The sequence below is a fragment of the Arachis hypogaea genome, chromosome 5 (assembly GCF_003086295.3).
Source record: "Arachis hypogaea cultivar Tifrunner chromosome 5, arahy.Tifrunner.gnm2.J5K5, whole genome shotgun sequence".
Taxonomy (NCBI): Eukaryota; Viridiplantae; Streptophyta; class Magnoliopsida; order Fabales; family Fabaceae; genus Arachis; species Arachis hypogaea.
Window position 1 is genome coordinate 13,203,453 of NC_092040.1, and position 7,924 is coordinate 13,211,376.

At 30.7% G+C, this 7,924-nt stretch overlaps 1 pseudogene; it reads right to left on the reverse strand.

The window, feature by feature from the left end:
• Positions 1–5,409: 5,409 nt before the first annotated feature.
• LOC112800867 (protein DETOXIFICATION 56-like) lies at positions 5,410–7,672 on the reverse strand (annotated as a pseudogene).
• Positions 7,673–7,924: the final 252 nt, after the last annotated feature.

The following is a 7,924-nucleotide window of genomic DNA, read 5'->3' on the forward strand; positions in this document are numbered from 1 at the left end:
AATTATTATTATTATTATTATTATTATTATAAATTAACAATATATCTTTATATTTGCTTAATAAATAGGTAAAAACTTAGTTTAATTGATTTTTCTGTAGAATATATATGATTGTAGAGAATTTTCTTAAGAACTCATGGATTCATGAAATTTGTCTGTTTCAGTTTAGCATAGCTGAAGGCAGGCCTTTTTCATTGATTCAAAGTCAAGCAACGTTGCGTTCACGGGTTTATATATAAAAAATAAATAAATAAACAGGATATGTGATGTATTTACTAGGAATTGCATCACTAAGACCTTTATTAATCCAGAAAAATAACCTATGATACATTAATTGGATTTGATGTTAACCATCACAATCCATATTTCGTAATTCCATACTAAACTTCAAATCATGGAATAGGTCATAAATGTATAGATAAACTTCCAAAATGATGGTCTATCACCTCAGACAAATTACTTTTTTGGCAAAAACAAACAGCCTTATGGGTAAAAAGACACAGAGTTATTTTTAAAATAACCATTTCACCGAATCCATTGGGAAAAAAGAGAGCCTTATAATTAATTCATCATCGTCATCATAGAAAAATTATTTTTATTTGTTTCTAACATGAAAGATTTTGTAACATGTGAGACAATTTAAATCTAATTCTCTAAATCTATTTTCTCTTATTACTGTTTAATACTATGACAATTCTATAGTATCTATAAATTTGTGTCTAAATTATCTAAATATGAGTTTTGAGAAATAAGATCCACTTTTTTATAAAGATATAAAACATGTGTATTTAATAATAAAAATATTTAATAAAAAAATTAACTAAAAATAATTAAAATTTATTTTATTTAATATTTATTAATTATAATAATAATTAATAAATATTAAATAAAATAAATTTTGATTTTTTTTGTCATTTTATTATTACTGATTTTATAAACACCATAAAACACATCTTAATCCTGTGTACTATTACCAGAATATATAATATCATGTATATTTTATACATACAGATCTATAGACACATAATTTGAAAATAAAATAATCAAGACACAATGTTAAATGTTGCTGTCACACATCACAGGACAGCCCTATGTCGTGACTCGTGAGTGTTTATTGTGTCATTGACTTTGGCCTGATCTAAGTTTTCTTAATTCTACATAGATAATAATTATTAATTTAAGATAAATTAAAGGCGGAGTCCAATAAAATGCCTTTTTATTAATTATGTATACGATTAGAAATTATTTTTGATGGATGAACATTGATACGGACATAAAATATAATATAATATACGATACATAAAATTTTAAAATTTATAAGATATAAAAATACGTATGTATCTAAAATATAAAATGTAATTTTAATAAATTATAATAATATTTTAATATTTTATTAATATTAAAATATAAATTAATTTTTTAATTATTTTTAATGTGTTATTTTAATTATATAAATTATTTAAAATATTTTTTTGTTTTAATAAATAATAATATATACTATTTTTAAATTTTTTTAAAAATATATGTTAAGAATATAAGATTAGATACGTTGATACATGATTGTATTTAGATGTGTCTAAACTGTCCCGAAATTTTTTTTTTTATTAAGATATGGTTCGACACAACAAACACGCGTATTGAACGAGTACTAGTGTCGTGTCCGAAATGTGTCCGACATGCAGACACGACAACTCAGCAAAGTGTCCGTGCTTCATAGAAAATTACAAAGTGTATTTGGGGTTATGAAAAAACTGAAGTGACTTATACAGTGTGCTATGAAATTCGAAAACCGATCATCAAACCGCTCTAATTACTAATATATTGGTTTAATAATTTAATTGGTTCAACTGTGGTTCAATCAAAATAATCGAATTATAATAAAAATAATATATAAAATAATAAATAAATAAATAAACAAGTAATTAAATTATATTCTTATTCTAGTAACTAATCACTATGTTAAATTATAATCTTTGATTATGATTTTTATAAGTGTCATATTATAATTATAATTATTTGGTTAAAATCTATTAGTAGCTTATAATTTTTAAACTTGAACTAAATTTATTAAGAATTTTAAGATTTTAATTATTTTAATTTTTTTAGACTTAATATCTTTTTAAATATATATTTGTTTTAAATTATGTGTATTATAATTTATTTATATTAATATTTTAAATACATATATAGCTTATAATAATAAAAAAATTTAATTGTTTTGTTATGGAAAATTTTAAAATTAGATAAAAGTTATAAAAAAGAAAACTTTTGTTTTTGTCTTAATAAACAAAATCTTAATGAAAAGATAGAAAGAAGTTTATTGGGCTCAATGCAGTCCAGTCAATGTGCAACATAAGACTAAACTCTTCTAAAAAAAAACAGAAATCCTAAATATATCACTATATCTTTCAATTGTTTTTTTTTTTTTTTTTGGGACCTGGATTCAATTGTTATCGTATCCCTCTCCCATTCAAACAACAATGGCGGCACACTTGTATATTGCACAATGCACATAAACAAGGTACAAGGATATATTACTATTTTTTTTACAGCAAAGATCTTCTAGAGCACAACGGATTTTGCATTTCCATTTTTTTTTGGACGGGATTGCATTTCCATTGCAAAAGCCTCAAATGATATGACTTTGTCCTCTCAGGCTGAATCAGCCTTTTTTTTTGTCATGCTGACACAGCCATTTTAAGGAAGCAACAATGTTTCAACGTTTTTTGGAGCAAGAGATAGGCTTCATGAAAAATGGGCTGCACGAAATTTGCTTTGCCCAATTCTTTATTTTAATTATTAGCCTGTTACGCTTCGGTCCATTGAGGGTAAAAACACTACAACAGTAAAACAGGGGTTGTTTAAGAAAAGTCCTAGTTTGACGTAAAGCGTTTTCAAACATGGGCTTGAAATAAACCTTTTAAAATTTAAACATCCTCTTTTTCTTAAAAAAAAAAAAAAACCCTCTTTTGTGTGTATTTTTCTGAATAAAAGAAAACTTTAATGGATGCCTAGTTGAATTATTTTGTAATATGTAGACTTTTTTTTTTCCTGATTTTGTAAACTATTTTTACAACAACTATAGGTCCAGCACTAATTTGTTTGAACCTTAGCTTTGAGATTGAGACTACCTATAACTTGCTAGTTTGAGGATTAATTAGTACGGCCATCAATAATATATAATTGTTTTTTTTTTTATTTTGGCAAACTAATATACTGATTATTTTATAATCACGCATTTTATTTGGATAAACTTCAACGCAACATGGTAGACGTTTATTATACGTGGTGGCCATTGGATGTGATCGTTTGGTCCGAGCCACTGCAGTTAGTGCTGGCAATTGCAATAGTGAATCTAATTCTTTTCAGAATTTGTTTCACAATAAACATAATGATAGATGTTAAGATGATCATCAAGACACGCTAATTAATTAAATTTACAAAAATAATTTATTTTGAGATATAATATTTTATTTTACTTTTAGTGGACATATCTTAATAGTCGACTGGGCCTTGGACATTAAATTTGTGGTAGGTTGTGCGAAATGATGAAAAGTCCATTTGTATAATCATGGCCTTCAAAAAATGCATGCACATTACATTATCAAAACCAATATAATGGGTCTAAGTAAGAAAAAATAATGGGATAGAAGTTTTTATGTCAGTATAATGGTTTATTCGTGTCATCAATAAATTATGTAATAAATCACAAAAAACTTTTAAATCGATACTACAGGTGAATAGGAGCATCATTGGATATTATAGGTAGGATTTGATTATGAAGTTGTTGTTAAAGAATAGGTCTATATGGTTGCAGAGGCAAGGATGCAAAGTAATTTTTAGGGTGTGTTGTATTGGTTATTATGTTAGTCAAAAAGTGAATAATTAATTATAAGTGTTATGTTTGCTAAAATCTCAATTTAATTACTATTATACGAGAAAGTTTAAGAATTTGTATTTTTATTAAAATTTGATTAATATTTAATCAGTAAAAAAAATAAATAATTTTATATAATCTCACAATATTAAAAATACTAATAATAATTAATTAATAACTACAAATCATAAAATTTAATGGTCTCTTAACACTCCTCTTATAATATTTATAAGTGTTACGTTATAAATACTAGATAGGGGATGAACTTGAACTTGGGTGGTAGCTGGGCCTAAAATTCTAGGTGCTACTGTGGAAGAAAGGTTTAGAGTAAGTTTTTTTTTTTGTTGCTGTTCAACCTCCTCCTCCCCATCTCTGTAATAAGTAAATGCCTCCTTTTCTCTCGAGATTGTTGGAATTATTCGTAATAAGATATTGGCTACAATAAAAAAGGTCTTGTCAATAAAATTTCCATTTATCCGAGATCTAGGCATAGGTAGGAATCCATTCGAAAATTGAATTCTTTATCGCGTGAGAAAAAAGAATCCCACAAACAAAGGAATTGTACAATACAAATAGTACGAAATAACATAAAAAAGGACTCATTAATGAATTTTTTTAGCCTACGGCCTAGAAGTTGGTTTTTTTTATAAAAAAAAAATTATTTCGTATAGGTCGAATAAACCCCCCCCCACACACACTACAACTATAACTAATAGAGATAAAGACTACTATTTGTACGCTATCACTTTGTTTGGTTTAGAAGAATTTAAAAGGAAAGAAAATAAAGAAGAAGAAAATTGATGAAAAAATTAATATTTTATTGTTTAGATGAAGAAAGAAAATAAATGAAAAATATAAAAGTACATGTGAAGTTTATGTTAAATTTTTTTTTTTAAAATTGAGAAGAAAACTTAGATTAGAATGAAAAAATAGATAAAATTACAAATTTATCATTATAATATTGCTATATTATAATTTATAAACAGTATTAATGTAATTTCATTTAGGTATGATTTTTTTTATTTTCTCTTCATCTAAACAACATAAAAAAAATTAACTTTTTTTTTTATTTTTTTCTCTCATTTTCTTTTCACCAATTTTCTTTCTATTTATTTTTTATTTTAAATTGTTTATTCCAATCGCCAATCTATAATTCCAAAAAAAATAGGATCTTTTGGAGAGTAATTAATTTGCTAGAAAAGACGAAGGGTGGATTAAAACTTCATTTCTTTTATTTATTTTATAAAAATAAAAATATATTTCTGTCTCATCCTAAACCGGAAAAACCACGAATAAATATGAAAATCGGGGTAAAAGGATATGGATTAACAAATTTTTTTTTTAATTTTGCATCCAAACAAATTGTGCATGTTTAGGATAAGATTAAATTTGCTTTATGAATCGAGTTAGAGAGAGATCGAAGTGATTGGGGTGTTGGGTATTTTTGTTTTTTTAAATGAAAATAAAAACGGCAGCCTTTCGGCCCATGCTATATTGCTATTATTACACTTCTTATTGTTTTTGAATTCTTGTTTTCTTTCGGAGGCCCAAAAAGCTATATCATTCGCATACTTCCAAAAAGGGGGTGCAGATTCACACTAACGGAGCCCAATAACATAATTACAATTATGTTGTGTGGATTAATCTAACTTTATTACCCTACAACTCCCAGTACTTTTCTTCCCGTGGTGAAAGAATCTACCATAAGCACCATAGCACTGCCCACACGAGCTTTGCATCTTTGGTTGCAATTTCGCCGACTAAAATGAAGTTTGTTGATGCTGAGGACGAGTGGTATACTATGTTATCTTCCATGACTATACCTTGTCTTGCTGTAAATTTCTTATGTCTAAATATAAGAAGAAAGAACAAACATAATCCGGAATTATGCTTCCAGTCACTTAATTAGTAGATGCCCTTTTGTTTCTTAAAATTAGAAACACGAGCGCTACATAACATACATGTCCTATATGTTTTTAAAACTGATTGTTGTTTTGAGAAACAGAGTCCTGAAATTTTGTTAGACATGATGGTTTTGAATTGGTTCCTGAGAATCATATTTTGTGGCCAGTTGCTGTGCCTTAGAAGCTTCCACTTCCCAGTTAATCCTTGCAATAAACACGAGCAGCAGCAACAAGCAAATAACAATACCGGCAATAAGACCAATAAAGAGCCCAATAAGCCCAAGGTGAAGCTTGAATGCAAAAAGCACACCAAGGGGCAGGGTAAGGAAGTAAAATCCACCCAAATTAGCATACATGCCCAACCATGGTCTAGCTGTCCCTCTAAGTATGCCTCCACAAACCGCCACCGGAAAATTAAACACTTCCACTAGAGCCATCAGCAGCATTGTCCTTTTTACCCCTGTTATGATTCCCCTTTCTTGGCTAAACAGAGGCCCCCAGGCTCCCCTTGCCCCCACCATCACCAAGCTCCCTATGCACCCGCAGGCACACCCCAATCCCAAAGAAACACACGCCGCCCGGTACGCGGGGGTGGCGTGGTTGGCCCCGAGCTCGTTGGAGACTCGGGTGGAGACACAGGTGGCCAGGGACAGCATGACGGAGAAAAGCAGATAGTCGAAGTTGAGAACAATGGTGAGAACTCCGAGTGAGTCCTTAGCGTCAGTGAGGTGGCCGGTGAGCAAGATGAGAATCTCATAGCACCACCATTCCAAGCATGTGTTGAGGCAGCATGATCCGCACAGCTTCAAAAGCCTAATCCAATCTTGTATGCTCTGATCCCACCACCCCCTTCCTTCCACATGCTTCCCTTTCTGTTCTCAAGAATGGCTACGTAAATTGCCAGCAGAACCACCACTATAAGATCGGTTATCCAAACCGCCATGGAAACCCCCTCAAGGCCCATGGTTTTTGAGAGTACTATGTTGATTGGTATGTGGAAAGCAAGTGCCACGGCTGAACTGAACATGGTTGGGAGTGTTATGCTTTGGGAGCTCAAGTAGGATTTTAAGGGGCAGAAGAGCGAGGTGACAAACAAATCTGGTATAAGATATGAGATGTAGGTTTTGGCCACCGTTGAAATATCTTGGTGCTGCCCGAAGTGAATTAAGATTTTGTCAACGTTGAGCCATAGGAAAGTGATGGGAATTGTTACCAAGAGGAGCAATATGATTGTCATGAGAAGGGTCTTGTGGAGGAGTTTGAAGTTTCTAGCACCGTGAGCTTGTCCACAGATAGGTTCCATGGCGCCGCACAGGCCGTTCAGGACAGAGAAGCCGGTTACGTTGGCGAAAGTGAAGCCCAGGGCACCGCCGGCTAAGCTGAGCCCGCCCAGGCGGCCTAGAAATGCTGTTGTGATGGCTGTCTTGGCAAACCAGGCAAGGTTCATGGCCACCATTGGAAGGGCTATTCCTCGTTGAATTCTCAGTTCTGAAGCCACCATCTTCCCAAGGCTTGCAGGAGCAGGTGGAGATGATTGATCATTACTTTCTACGTTTATGCTTGCCTTCTCTACCAACTCAGATTTTGCTGCTGACATTTTTGCTTTGTTTTGGTTGCTTGCTTGGCTGAGCACTAGTTCTTAAAGGATGAAGTCATTGCCATTATCACAAGAGGATGTTCTTTCTAATTTGTGAAAGATTTATAGTGCTTTTATGATGACCCATGCTAGCCAGAGACCACAGCTACAACACACTTTAATTTGGTTGGTTTCTTCAAAGTACATGAGTACTTATTATACAAGGTTTGCAACATCAACCTCCTTATATTATGTTTAGTTTTTTACCATGGCCTCTTTGATTACATGCAACAGGTTACATATTTCTAAAAAATTTAAAACATAATAATGTATAGCATAAATGGCTAGACATGTCGTCTTCTGTATCTTTAGTCTTTAAGCTAATTGGAGAAATAGAAAATGAGATGAGATATTAATATCACATGATTTTCAATTTTTCGTATACTCTCAACAAAAATATTATGTATAGATAAAAAAATTAACGCAATCATCAAATTACAATCCATATATTTATATATATTTATATGTATTATTTTATATATTTTTAATGCATATTTTGTATATTTT